General features: G+C 37.0%; 1 protein-coding gene across 1 annotated transcript in view; it reads left to right on the forward strand.

The window, feature by feature from the left end:
• The first annotated feature begins 868 nt into the window (after positions 1–868).
• Positions 869–14933, forward strand: part of LOC145688820 (UNC93-like protein) — a 35128-nt gene continuing 21063 nt past the window's right edge. Inside the window, exon 1 of the mRNA XM_081762992.1 lies at positions 869–1266. The gene's annotated coding sequence lies outside the window, so the exon portion shown is untranslated. The remainder of the gene's footprint in view (positions 1267–14933) is intronic.

Genomic DNA, 14933 nt, shown 5'->3' on the forward strand with positions numbered 1-14933 from the left:
CATAAGCTAATTTACGAGCGACAGTTAAAATATCGTGGAAGTAGGATACATTTGCAAGTGTAAAAGCACTTGATCGTCTACGCACGTTAAAAGACAAATGTCGAGACTCCAAGAATCGTGTGTGACAAGGAATCAATCACTATTTTGATGTTTGTCCCGCTATAAAGGATTCTCGGTGTTTAATTAATGCGACCTAATGGACCATGCGCTAAACTTTGGACTTTCCCAATGCGCAAGATGTGGTTCTGTCTTGTATACATAGTTTGTATGAAAAGTAAAATATATTCTTTCTTTTTGAAACACCTGGTACTTTGATATACACACACCGACATTTCTAGTTTAATAATATAATGCACGATTTACCAACAGTTTTGTCTTTCATGGTTTTCAATGGAATATTCAAAACAAATTATATTTATGGAGTTTCCTGTTTGTATATAGCGTGACTGACTTACTGAAAAGATGACGTATCAACGTTGGTCACGCTTGTCAGGTGGTAACCGGTATGCACTTGATTCATAATTGTTCAGTATGTTTGTTCTACCAGATTGTTTTTGCGGGGAGAAATTAAGTGCACCAGAATCAAGATTTGAATCCACAGAAAGCTCCCTGGTTGTAATTTTAAGTACTGTGAATGGAAAATAATCATTTGAGTAGCTAAATATAAGTCTATTTTTGTTTAGTGTTGCGTAGATGTTGCTTTTATTGAAACAGAGTTATGTTTTGAGAAGCAGAACATAAAGAAAACATTTCTTTCGATATGATTGAATGAGTAAGGTTCTGGTAACCTTGAGCACTGTGTCTCAATGAGGTAATGCGTTCTGTGTAGAAGTCAAAAGGGCCATTCAGTCAGGGGAAGAATCGTCATACTCTAATGACATTTATTAGGTAACACCACACAAACAGCGTTAAACGAAGGCTAATATACTAAACCATGTTCCTCATAACAATCTATAACAAACCATTTTTATCACTCACAACTACTGTCTGTTTACATATGTTTTATGTTTCTACCCGAAAATTCTATGTACAAACTGCGATGGAAAATACTTGTTGTTGACTTTGTGTGACACACTTAACAAAGCCTTCCGATCTGATAATGTTGAGCGAACCACTGCAGTCCTTTGCCCGTGACTCGATGATCCACGAGTTGACTGAAGACGGACCTTGTGACGTTTTTGTAGCGGATATGTGTTTGTGTATTCACACATTTATCGCTTCCTTCAGACTTCAAATTACTTTTATAAGTTTTAATGTTGCCTTGGGGTAAGTACGCTTTCAAAACTACTATAGTAAGCTCTTTTTGTACTTGAAAATTCATATTTTAAGTTTGTGTGAATTACTATTCAGAGATAGAAATTCAAACTCTGAACGAAGAGCTGCAGCTCAACCAATGTGTAATTAATAGGGTTACTAAACATACAAACACTTTATATTTACTAAAAATTGTTGAAATCATTTAATTAAAAGAAAACTATAACTACTACAGTACATTTATGTACAGTAAGATTAACATTGATAGGCCTATTAAAACTTTATTTATTTGTGAACAACACAACACGTATAAACCCAATTGCAGTGTTGGTGTGTTACAACATAATTTTCTTAAACATATTATGTTTCATAATACAGATATACATTTCTTTTTGTTCGATACATGTTTTGTTATAAGAAGAGCATGTTCTTCAGATTGGTGACCAATATGTTAGCCCTGGCCTTTTTTTTATTTTTTATTTATTTATTTTACAAAGAATAGGTCAGAGTTGTCCACACGACCTTTAAGTGTCCGGACATGGAATTTAGTGTCGACAACAGATCCATACAGCTTTAAACTCGTTTTGTATTATTTTATGGAGAAATATCAAGTCTATCTATCACATTACGCCTTTGTTCAAGTGCAGGGATACATAAGTTGTCTATTAAAGTAGTTTTCAAAAGATGGGTATAGAAAAAATGAAAATGAAATGAAATCTTTGAGTTTTACGTCCCACGGTTCTGCCGGTTAGGCTAAAGGAGACGGTGATAATGAGAAATGAATGAAATGGTGGAATGAATTAAGTGGGAGGAAACGGAAGAACCCCGAGAAAATCCACGCACACGGCGTTTGTCCACCACAAAGTTCACTTGGCGGGGGCTGGGATCGAACCCGGGACCCCAAGCACCAGAGGTTAACGCTCTACCACTGAGCCACCGCGGCCCACGAAGATGGGTATAGAGTCCAGTTCTCTTGTATGTTAAGTATTTGTTAAATTTAGATTGGACTTTTTCCCGTTGGTGTCGGTATCAGTCCAGTCGATCGGTACAGTCTATTATAAAATTAGTAAGTTATCCTGAAAGTTAGAGCAGCTAAATTAATCAGTTTATATTAGGGATGGCCACATTTTTTCGAAAAATGAATTTTTCGAAAACGAAAAATTTTTCGAGAAAACGAAAAACGAAAATTTTTTCGAAAAACGAAAAACGGATAATTTTCGTAAAACAAACTGAATTCATTTCATTTGTTACTACTTCCAAACTATACTATATTATGCATACGTATAGGAAGTCTTATAGAACGGCTATGTTCATCTGTCTGTCTATCCATCTGTTCGTCTGTCGGCTAGCATCAGAGCAAGAGCGGTAAGAAATAGCGAGAAGCATATGTTTGCAACACGAATAGCTTCATCTAATGAATTTGACTTTTATTTAATCCAGAAGTGGTAGAGATCTATTGCTTTCTGCCACAGAACACAAACGGTATATATAGAAAGACGCTGTTTTCCACAACCAATGCAATGTCCCAAGAATATATTCATTGTACGCCCTTATCGCACTTGCATATTAAGCTATGCATAAGTGTTGGAAGTCCTTAGAATGGCTTTGTCCGTCTGTCTGTTGACAGGTGTCAGAGCAAAAACTAACAGATATTGAGAAGTCGTTTCTTGCAGTCGATTTAGAGCCCCTAAAATAGGTTTGATCTCCTCCATTAACCCTCCATTCAAACCGTAAATGGTTCAAATACCCTTTTTTGGTTTCAATTTTTATCGCTATAGAACGAAAAGAGTAATAGATAGCGAGAGGCGATTTGTTGCAAACAATTTAGCGTCTTAAGACAACGTACAACTATCTACAACATTCAATCAAAACCAGAAATTGTTTATATTTACTATTATTTCCGGTTTCAATACTGAATTAGGGGATATCGAGATGTACAATTTTGCAATTGATTCAGCTACCAAGAAATAGATCTATCTTTTCCATTAATCCTCTATTCAGATCGGAAGTTGTTTAAAATAACATTTTCGGTTTCAACGTTGATTAATATAGAACAAAAATAGTAATAGATAGCCACAAGTTTTTTTTTTTTTTTTTTTTTTTTTTTGTCTAATCGATATAACGTATCAAGAGCATATAAGCTGTATATCGTCTCAACCCACAATACTATCGAAACCGAAAGGGGCTGAATTTACTAGTACTTTGGTTTCAATACTGATTTTTATAAGTTTCAATACTGAGCAAAAACTTAGAGAAATCGTGATGCGGTTTTTCGCGATCGACGAAGCGTTCTAAGAATAGGCTCTACCTTCTCCCTTGATCTCTATTCACACCAGAAGTGGTTCAAATTAACGATTACAAGCTTCAACATTTATCACCACAGAACAAAATTGGTAATAGATAGCGACAAGTGGTTCACTTACAATCGATTCAAGAGGAAATACCATTACAATCCGCGATACTCCACAAGGGCAAAAATGGTTGAAGTTTATTACTATTTTTGATTTTATAGGTAATATTAATTTTCATAGAGCAAAATCGGTGAGATATCGAGATGCATTTTTAAAAAAATCAATCCAGCATCCCAAGAATAGATTCCACCTTCTTCATTAACCGGTTTAACACTTGTCGCGATAAAACAAAAACTGTAATAGGTAGCGACAAGCAATTTTCTGGAATCAATTTAGGGTTTTAAGAGAACATATCGTCATAACCTGCTTCACTCTTTTGTAACCGGAAATGCTTGAAATTCACTACTACTTTCGGTCCCAATACTTATATTCATAGAGCAAAAACTATAAAAGATATCGAGAAGAGATTTCTCTGAAATCGATTCAGCGTCCTAAGGATAGATTCCATCTCCTCCCTTAACCCTCTATTAAAGCCGGAAGTGGTTCAAATTAACCGTTCCTGCTTTTAATCTTTATCGCCATAGAACAAATACGATAAGTGATAGCTATAAACAACTTTTTGATAAGGATTCAGCATCCGAGGAACAGATTCTATCTTTGATCTTATTAATCTACTCCAACCAGGAGTTTTAGTTATGCTACTTGTTGTACTGAAGTTTGAGTATTCAATTCGTATAGATTGGAAGTCTACCGCAGTTTTACACTGTGAAACGAAACTCACTTGTTTCTCTACAAAAACAGAAAGTAGGAAAAATATACTACAACCAGGGGCGTCCCCCCCCCCCCGAAGAGGACACTTTCTTATTTTATATATAAATAAAACCCATCCCAGAGTCTGGAGCTCTTAAAAGCAGCTCTAAGTAGCAGTATTACAACCCACCGCCACCAACCCCAGAAGTCCGTCCTGGATCCGCCCCTGATCACAACTCCTGGTTTCAGTATTGATCACCATAAAGCAAGCATGGTAATAGTTAGCGAGAAGCATGAATTCAGTACCTTGGCAATAGACTATCTCCAAGTTTTATCCTGTGGTAGAAATTTACTGGCATTCTGACTTCATAGTCAGATACTTAGTTCTTTGTTTCTTACTGTATATAAAACATCTTTAGAACAAATAAACCATTCAATAGTATTATGTTAGTACTAAATTGCCTATTTTTGAAAGCAATCAAATTGTTTTTGATACTGACTTAATTAGTTATAGAAAATAAGAGAAATGAATGGGGGATCTTAGTGAGAAGTCTTTAGAATCAATATCAGTACGTATAATCACTTCATGTTTCATATTTTGTTAAAATCAATTGTTAAAAGTCAATTCATTACAGAGTTGTCTGATACTATCACGATCAGTTATACAGGATCCTTCTATTTGGTAATTTGTTAGTCTTTTTTTTACAGTATAAAATATATTGTCGGGTCAACTGCTGTATCGCCGGACCAATTTCAGGAAATTTACCGGGTCAATTGGAGAATTTATTTAAGTTTATGAGGAATAGTGATTGAAAGTCAGGTAAGGGGAATAGTAAAAGCTCAGAAAGTGATTGTATTTGCTGGTAGTTTTTGATGTTGTAAGCGGCACTGTATGTGGAGGCGGATGGACTATTTCGCGGAAAGGTACACTTGTATTACTATACGGATCCATAGATTGTAAAGTGTACAGAAAAATTTGGGCAAATCTTTAATTTGCCCATTTCATGTCGAGAATAGAACCCAACCAACCCATGCGGGGCTTCTAAGCCGTTCCTACTACTACTACTACTACTACTACTACTACTACTACCCCTACTCCTCCTCCTACTATTACTGCTACTCCTACTCCTACTACTACTTATACTATGGATCCATATAGTAAAACTTCGTACCTAATAACATAATCTAACGTAACTTAATGTAATCAAACCAAATATAACCGAATACAGTATGTTTTGCTCCATTTTTTTCGATTTTCAAATTGGTCCGGCGATACAGCAGTAATGCCATATTGTCGATAACATTAATAATCACTATTAGAAAATACTTATTTTTTAATATTCTGTAAAATATAAATTTTACACTGTTTACCTTTGTGAATTATTATTTCTAATTTATATCCCCCAAGAACCGAGAGCGAAAGGTCTGTGTATGACAATATTTCGTGCTGAGCTCGCACGCATACCAGACTCGTTAAAGTCTATGACCATATCAACTTTGGCCAATATCGGATGAGTTTAACGCGTTTTAATGAAATTTCTTGATTTTACTAAGTTCAAGTCCAAATTTTCTGGACAGTATTTTGAGAAAAAAATACTGCTACAGCTAGTCAGAGCATCAATGCAACTGTGTACTGTCAGCAGTTGAGCTGTGTTCAAGAAAAAAACTCAAGACTCTAGAACCAGCACTTCTGAATCGCAAAGGGGTCCTCCTGTTACAGGACAACGCTAAGCCCCACGTGGCTAGGATACCCGGGACACCATTCTACACTTTGGATGGGAAACATTATTTCATCTGCCATACTCCCCGGACATTGTACCGTCTGATTATCACCTGTTCCATTCCTTGGACAATCAGCTTAGAGGACGCTAGTTCAAATCCCTAGTAGAGGTGCAAAATACACTTGATACCTTCTTCGCTTCACAGCCCACCAAGTTCTACCGCGATGGAATGCATGGCCTTCCAAAACGTTGGCAGAAGGTCGTCGATGCTGATGGAGATTATTTTTGATCTTCCAGGTATGTCTTAGGTTACATATCGATGTTTGGAGGTGTTGGGTGAAAAAGCGACAGATCTTTCTTGGTTACCTTTATAGTTACTAAGCTCATCAAGATCTACCACCTTGCAAAGTTTGGTAAAAATTGGATGAGTTCCATCTTTCGCGCCTTAATGAAATTTCTTGATTTCACTGATTCCAAACCTAACATTGATAGCTAATAACTCAGGAACAAAAAGTCTGTACACCATAATATTTTACACTGAGGTTCCATGCATACCAAGCTTGTCTATATTTACGATCCTACCAACTTTCGTCAAGATCAAGATCATGCATCTTAGTGAAATTTCTTGTTATCATTAATTTAAAACACAAATTTAATTAGGAATAACTCTGGAACCAAAGTCCCAAACACCATAATATTTAACGTGTATACTAAATACATCGCAGTCCATAACCATACTAATTTTGGTCGTTATTGAATGAGTTTCGTCAATAGTAGACATTATACACTATCCTTTCATTAAATCCAAATCCAAGGGGACACGGTAGCTCAGTGTTAGAACGCTTATCTTTTGTGCATTTGATCCCAAGTCAAGTAAGTTCGTGGCAGACAACATCGTGTCCGTGTGTTTTTTCGAGGTACTCCCATTTCCTCCCACATTATCATTCCACGAATTCCGAAAATTTTCGAGAAACGAAAAATCTTTCGAAAAAACGAAAAGCGAAAAATTTTGCGATAAATCGAAAAACGAAAAACGAAAAACGAAAAACGAAAAACGAAAAACGAAAAACTTTTCGAAAAACGAAAAACGAAAAAACGAAAAATTAAATTTCCGAAAATCGAAAAACAGATTTTTCGAAAAAGGCCATCCCTAGTTTATATTACTATTTAAACACATATACCACTTAAGTCCTTTTTTCTTCTTCTTCTTCTTTTATAATCTTAAATGATATTTAGTTCATTGCATGTTATGTTTTTTAAAATGTATTAAGCAGTGGAAAACTCATGGGAGGTAAGGGGGCCTCAACTCTATTCTGTATAGGGCCTATATGTGATGGACTTTTCAAGGCGATGCTTCTTGTCCGAGGATCGAAATAACGTATTTCTAGTGCCACTAATACACTTTTTCTCCTCGTCCTCGCTTCTCTGCACCATTTGTAAACTCAGCCCACAGGACGCTGCGGTTCTCTCACAGAGACCACTGTCTCTTTGTGCATTTTTACGTATCTTTAAACTAAAAAACTACAAAATTTCCGTTTTTTTAAGGGTGGGAGAGTGTAGGCGCAGTGATAAAGAAATAGCAACTAATTAATTTGTTTTCCAAGTCCAAACAAAAATTCAGATATATCAGAAACGCCTGCAGGGTTTTCTTCAAGGGAAGCAAAAGAATAACACGTAATCAAAGGATTAGGATTTAGATGTGTGGGATTTCGGCATCTAAAGCCATGCTAGCCCCTCCCTCGGCCATCACACTATTCGAGGAAGGGAATCATAGAAGGATTGGAGAAGGAAGGAAGCGGCTTGGGACCTGTACGTTAGATACCATCCTGGCATTCACTGGTGTGCATGGAATAGTTTTTATCATTTCACTTTGACGGGAAGGGGGAGATATATAGAAATACATAAAAATGAAAGTGGCTGCGTTTGTGACTTAATAACTCTTGAATCATCCGACCGGTCTCGATCAAATTTTCAACATAGCCTGGAATGGATTTTATTTTACTTTGACGGTGACCTTAAGAAATTCTAACAAAATCATGAAAGTATGAAATAATATGTGAGTTTTTACGTCCCACGATTATGTCCTGTAGATTAAAGGAGACGTAGATGATCAGGGTAAAGGAAATGATGGAATGAAGAAAGTGGGAGAAAACGGGAATACCCAGAGAAAACCCACGCATACGATGTTTGGTACCTTATTATTATTATTATTATTATTATTATTATTATTATTATTATTATTATTATTATTATTATTATTATTATTATTATTATTATTTATAACATGGAATTCCATATTAAGAAACTCATTGGTTAAACTTTAAGGAAATGTTTCATTCCGCAAGTTTTGGCCAAGCGAGATTTTGGTCCGCGAGGTGTTGGACGGCGAGGTTTTGACTAGGCGAGATTTTGTCCCACGAGGTTTTGGGCCTCGGGGTTTTGGGCGGCGACGTTTCGGTAGCGAGATTTTGTCTGTATGCCAACCTCACTCAGGATCGCTGGCCTGAAAAACTTCTACATTTTTCGACTGAGTGCCCCCACCGGGAATCGAACCCGGGACCGCTCGCACCGATGACGACAGCGTTAGCGACTACGCTACTTGAGGCCACAACACAGAAGGAAAGCCGTGAATATACACATCTTGAAGTATATAATACTTCATGTAGAAAATTATTACAAAACAGGTGAGTAAACAACTCTATAATATGTTTTCACATGAATTTCAAAGAAGCCAAACATTCTTGAACATCCTGAGGAGGCAATTGCCCCTATTTCCTCCTCGCCTCCCGCTGCGGGTACCCATGGGATATATTGTTACTTCTTTAAGAGTACGATACGAATACGGACACGTATTAAAATACAAACAATTCGTACAAAGTATGGACATCTGATAGCCCTGGTTATCAAGCAATTGATTGAATGAAAAAAATTAAGTTTTAACATTTCCTTTCAGTAGCAAGACTATATGAGACGCGAGAAAGTGAGATACGAACTACTACTCGCGTATATATTGAGGTAAATTACCCCAACCGGAAATTGAACCCAGAACCACATATACAGAATGCACACGGGTTAGGCCACTTGGCTTCAAAGGGGCATACAGTGTTAAGTGTCTGTGAAGGTGTGCTTTTCGACAACGCAAAACCAGACACAGTAGGAATCAAACATGTGGATATTTGAGATAGAATAGTGAATATTATTTATCCTATAAAATGCTTTAGAGGTGCATTTCGTTTACTTCCTGACCATCGGGTCTGTGCGGATAGTTAAGTTTGTTTGGGTTACTGGATCTATTCGAGTGAGGCCAGCTCTGAAAAGCAATCCCCAACTCGGGCGACATGGATAAAATTCGTGACCAAAGTGATATAAGTTGCAGCACTAGCAAATAATTTATCAAGAAATTAGAGTGTACGATGCCGATAGCAAAGAAATGTTTGCAAGATGAGCAATCTAAACATGATATTGTCTATATTCAGTTTAATTTTCCTTTTTATTAGAATCACTTTTTAAGTTAGATGCTAATGGTAAATTACATGAACAATTCTCAGTGCTGAAATAGTATTGAGGAAAATATTTAATTAAAACTGAGAAAGTAGAGAAAAATGTTTGGGGAAAAATGTTAAAAAGAATGCATGCAAAAGATCTGTTTCCAATGTTTTGTAATCTATTAACAAAATAATGACTGAACTAAACTAACTAACTAACTCTATTGCCTATAGAACCTGGAGGTTCAATGCTGCGTTTACAAAAGCTCTCCACTGACTTCTATCCTTAGCAAACTGGATCCAGTTTATACTTTGTATTTCTATTCCTACGAGATCCATCTTAATATTGTCCTCCCGTCTGCGCCTAGGTCTTCCTAATGATCGTTTTCCGATTGGTCTTCCAGTTAAGACTTTGAAAGCGTTTGTACTTTCTTTCATCCTAATTACATGACCTGCCCACCTAAGCCTCCTAGACTTGACGACCCTAACAATGTTGGGTAAACCGTATAAACTATGTAGTTCCTCGTTATGAAGTTTCCGCCATTCCCCATTCCCGTTCCTCTTGGGTCCGAATATTCTTGTCAGGATCTTGTTCTCAAATACTTTCAGTCTATGTTGTTCCCTCAGAGTAAGCGACCATGTTTCGCAACCATACAGAAAAAGAGGCATGATTATCGTTTTATATATTTTAAGCTTCAAATTTCTCGACAGAATTCGTGACGACAAAAGATTTTGAACTGAATAATAACATGAATATCCTGCTTTTAGTCGACATTTAATTTCTTCGTGAATATGATTGTCGTCTGTTAATATTGATCCTAAATATTTGAAAGTATCCACTTTATCAAAAATATTATTTAATATTTTAACTCCTCCACAATTTGCCGTATTACGGTCCCGACGCACTTCCATGTATTTAGTTTTCTCTGCATTTACTTCTAAACCCATGTCCCTGCAAGCGTTTAATAAGATCTCTGCATTTATTTCTACTGTTCTCCTATCATCCCCTATTAAATTTACATCATCAGCATATGCCATAACCTGGTGAATGCCGTTCAACTCTAGGCCCTGGTTGCTATCTTTGATTTTCCTTATAGCGTATTCCAGAACAAAGTTGAATAATAATAGTGACAAAGCATTTCCTTGTTTCTGGCCATTCTCGACGTGAAAGCTCGTGGACAAAAATTTTCCTATCCGGACTTTACTTTGGAATTCATTTAAATATATCTTAATTAATCTAATTAGCTTTTTCGGTATTCCAAGTTCTGGAAGAACGTTGTACAATATTTCTATCCTAACCGAGTCGTACACCTTTCTAAAATCAATAAATAGTTGATGTATCGGGGTATTGCATTTCCACTTTTCGAGTATTTGTCGAATGGTAAATATTTGGTCGATAGTTGATCGATTTCGTCTAAATCCGCACTGATAATCTCCAATAATTTCATCTGCGAATGGGATCAATCTTGCTAATAAAATATTTGAAAGGATTTTATAGGATGTTGTCATAAGAGAAATGTCTCGATAATTATTACAGTCAGTTTTGTCGCTCCTGGAAATAATGGCTGGATAAGAAAGAAAATCTCTTGAGAAATAAAACTGAACAATGTTTCAACATTTGAGCTTAAATTGTTACTAGTGTGACATATTATATTTAACGTAGGGTATATCATACAGACAAAAATCACAGTTTGACTGTTGATAACATGGCAAATGATGTTATGTGTTCTTTACCACATTAAACACAAAAACTCATTTTTGATATCAATAACTTACACGTACAAAACAGCACAAACACTATTAATCTATATCTATAATATACAAATGAAAAAGACGTTGCCTATCATAACTAAAAATGGTTGAATTGTTTGAAATGAATTTTTATAAACGCCACCTAGCTCCGGCATTTTGTTAAAATGTGTAGAAGGAGAGGGTGTTTAAATGCATGTAAAAAAATGCAGTATCTCATGTTAGGGAGATGAAACTTGGTACTATATAAAATCCTTATTAGAAACGAGTGAGCATATGTCCACGTTTTTAGAAATTTTCATATTAAATAGGGAAGATGGGCAATTTCTATATTTTTTGTTCAATATTTTAGAATGATGGCATTCAGGTTGTATGTCTTGTCATCACAGAAGAACGGATGAACCACTTGAAATGATTTTTTAACATGTTGTATTTAGCATTTGGCTCCTGTCTTTTTTTTTTTTTTTAATCATGATAGATTCATTAACCTGTATATCATAAGAAGAAGAGATTTACGATATCCCTCGAGCCTTTTATGTTAGAGAGGCATATAAACACATTATTTTAAAATACATGAGTATATCTTCTATCGTCTTCAAAAATATCTGCTTTTAAGGGCAAAAGGGGGGAATAAATCGAGATAATTGTTCTAGCCACCTTTTGCAAATAACAGAACTAAAAAAAAGAAAAAAAATCTTTCAAGAGTTGCCGTAAAAAAATGAAATGAAATCTTTAAGTTTTACGTCCCACGGTTATGCCGGTTAGGCTAAAGGAGACGGTGATGATGAGTGATGAATGAAATGGTGGAATGAAAAAAGTGGGAGGAAACGGGAGAACCCCGAGAAAACCCACGCACACGGTGTTTGTCCACCACAAAGCTCACTTGGCGGGGGCTAGGATCGAACCCGGGACCCCAAGCACTAGAGGTGAACGCTCTACCACTGAGCCACCGCGGCCCCCAAAAGTTGCCGTGTAGAGTAACGGTCGGTCTTAAGTCACTGTTATCCATTATGTTAATAGATTGACTTCATTAATGAACTCGGCTAAGATAATCTTTTTAGCTGTCTGTTGCAAAAAACAGATTTCAACAATTCGCTTTTATTCAAGAATTTAGTTCAGGGGCGTCGTTTCAGACTTCACTTGAGGGGGGGGGGCAAAAGCACCACCGACATAAGACTTTTACGTTTTGTACTAGTAAAGTAGTAGACAACCGATTAAAGTATATGTATTCCTCAAACTTTTGAGGGGTAATTGTCCCCTCCTGCCCCCTAAATGACGCTCCTGGTTTAGTTTGAAGTAATGGACGGACGGACGGAGATAATAATGTTACTAGGCACGCAAACGTGATCCTAATTTTTGTTAAAAAAAAAGTGATTAAGTGTAATGATGTTGTAAGTGGTGAAGCTCTGATCTTTAAAGCAAGAAGATATTGGTTCGATTTCAGGTCATGTTAGTTTATAGTAGTGCCAGTACTACTGTCCAGTTCCCAGTGTAAGCTCATATTGTCCGGATCCCACGTTAAGCTTTACCTCCACGTCTCATATTGCCTCGGCGCTGAAGAAAGGACGTTAAATGATAAAAGTGTCATTTCGAACTGAATACTCTGTGCAGGGGCGGATCCAGGGGACGATCGGGGCGATCTCCCCCCCAGAAGAGGAATCTTTCTTATTTTATATATATAAATATAAATGAAACCCATCCCAAAGTTTGGAGCCCTTAAAAGTAGCAGTATGACAGCCCACCGCTCCCCCAGAAGTCGGTCCTGGATTCGCCCCTGGCTCTGTGCTATCATTTGCTGCTCTCCTCCTTAGTAGAACACAAGGAGAGGAGAGGGAGCCAGTAGGATACCAAGCATTGAGGAAGAGCAGTTGGGAAAGAGGAGCACCAATATCGATAGCGTACTAAATAGTTTTATTTTGGGGGTCTACTCATAAATCTGTGGTTACTTGTACACTCCAGCATATGCTTATTAGGGCCACGCAAATGGACCTCATACGCAAATTGACCTCATACGCAAATGGACCGCAAATGGACCTCATTCTATTGTTAACTTTTCCCTCTGATACTCTAGACCAGGGACGGTCAACCTCGGGCTCGCGGGTCGCGTGTGGCCCGCGAGGTCTTTTCGTGCGACCTTCGAGATAATAAGTGAAAACTTTCTTTTAAATTTTTAATTGGGTACATAAAATTTAAAAAATAGTTAAAATATAATGGCTTGGACTGATACACAAAGTGAATGTATGTTTTAGGTGCGGAAAACAGAAATAAATGGAAGGTTAAGATTAGTTAATTTATTTAATTTTGTTTAATTATTTGTGTGTTAGGTACCTAAACATTTAAGCGTACCATTTCTGTTCGCGCTGCAGCGTGAATAATAAGTTGTAGATCTAAATATTTTAAAACCTCAGTACCATCGAAATCAGGTATCTGCTTTTACTTGCAACTAAAAACTTTTTTTCCATTTTTCCATGTCTGAGAACTTATCCAAGATATTTTCATCCAACCTTGAGAATGTAAGGATATTTTTCGAGCAAAAGGGGTTTTTAAGACTCGATGTCGGTATTTCGTTGTCTGTGTTTTGATTGACGATGTTTTAATAGACACCTGTAAATTTAACAATTTTTGGGCTAGGGTGTATAGTACAAACGTGAAGTAAAGTATAATATGAAGTTGCGGCTCTCGTCACTTAGAAATTTCTATGAAGCTGCCCCTTACTTTAAAGAAAATGAAATGAAATCTTTGAGTTTTACGTCCCACGGTTATTCCAGTTAGGCTAAAGGAGACTGTGATGATGAGTAATGAATGGAATGGTGGAATGAAGAAAGTGGGAGGAAACGGGAGAACCCCGAGAAAACCCACGCACACGGTGTTTGTCCACCACAAGGCTCACTTGGCGGGGGCTAGGATCGAACCCGGGACCCCAAGCACTAGAGGTGAACGCTCTACCACTGAGCCACCGCGGTCCCACTTAGTTTAAAGAAATTGGCCATCTCTGCTCTAGACGATAACGCTTGAACGAGAGTGATTTTTTTTTTAACTGTGTTTCTTGAAATAAATAGCGAGAGAAATTATCTCGTCTGAGTACGTGGATGAAGTCAATACGTTAACATCTTCATGGCTAACGGCGACTTTAACGGTAGATGCCCATACCCCATTATCTACTACTGAAACAAACATGTATACAGTAATTGTACAACATTAGAAGTTACATGTCGCGCCTTTAGATGGCAGCAAAAAATTCTCCAACGATTAGACTAACATCTACCGGACGAAATTGGAACTTCTAGCGTGATTCTCTTAATTAGCTTTAGCAGAGTTCATTTAATTCTTTCACCTCACGATCCTCCCCTCCTTTGCCTGATTGTAAAATGAACTCTCACAACTTACATTGGCCACTTGCAAATGAATGTTCCAAACCACTACTGCTATTTGTTAAGTCAACAACACTGTCTACTGGCATGGTTAAGCGATATCAATGTTTTCGGATTTGAATTAAGCGCAAGCATCAACAAATATTTAAAAGCTCTTGGGCGATATACCCAAGTGAAGACTGGTCAACAAGATGGCTAATATGCGAGTAACACATCGACCACTTTACCATTATTTTTCAGATTCTATAAATA

The sequence above is a fragment of the Thermobia domestica genome, chromosome 7 (assembly GCF_964235325.1).
Source record: "Thermobia domestica chromosome 7, izTheDome1.hap1.1, whole genome shotgun sequence".
NCBI lineage: Eukaryota > Metazoa > Arthropoda > Insecta > Zygentoma > Lepismatidae > Thermobia > Thermobia domestica.